Genomic DNA, 595 nt, shown 5'->3' with positions numbered 1-595 from the left:
GTTGCCAAATTCGTTCCCTCTGCCCTGCAACACGTATGTCATTGTAATGATAAATATTCTTCCAGTCTACTTCATCTAGAATGTTGCTTAACACAGACCACTAGACAAACAGAAATGTATCATTTCTAGATAAGTAAGCACAACAGTGTAATGTAAAGTTTTGTAGCTTTCAGCGTAGCAATCTAGGAAAACCAGTACTTAGCTGTAAATTCTTCTGACTTTTATGTTGGTGTCTGTGACAAGACCAAAATTTATTTGCTTTTTAAAAAAACAAACCAACAAAAGCCCCTATACAAATTCATAAAGCCAGAGGAATGAAAAAAAAAAAAATGGATGGAAGGTGTTAGGCCAAAAGGAAGATTTAAATGCAAATGATGGTTTAGATCACTATATAGAAGAGTTTTGAATAGCAGTAGTTGACACACTTCCTCATGGATTCATTTCTTGAGCCTGTGTTTCAGCATGTAAAACAAGTGTCTGAATATACTTTCATATTTAACACTTTTTTTTAAGGTAAGAGGTTTTTTAGTTTGAAATTATGCAAATTTTGCTATAATTTGGTTTTTTCCTTCATTGCAGTTACTTGATCTGTAAA

The sequence above is a fragment of the Corvus brachyrhynchos genome, unplaced genomic scaffold (assembly GCF_000691975.1).
Source record: "Corvus brachyrhynchos isolate BGI_N302 unplaced genomic scaffold, ASM69197v1 scaffold36, whole genome shotgun sequence".
In the NCBI taxonomy this organism is placed as follows: Eukaryota; Metazoa; Chordata; class Aves; order Passeriformes; family Corvidae; genus Corvus; species Corvus brachyrhynchos.
Note: the sequence above shows the minus strand (reverse complement) of the source record.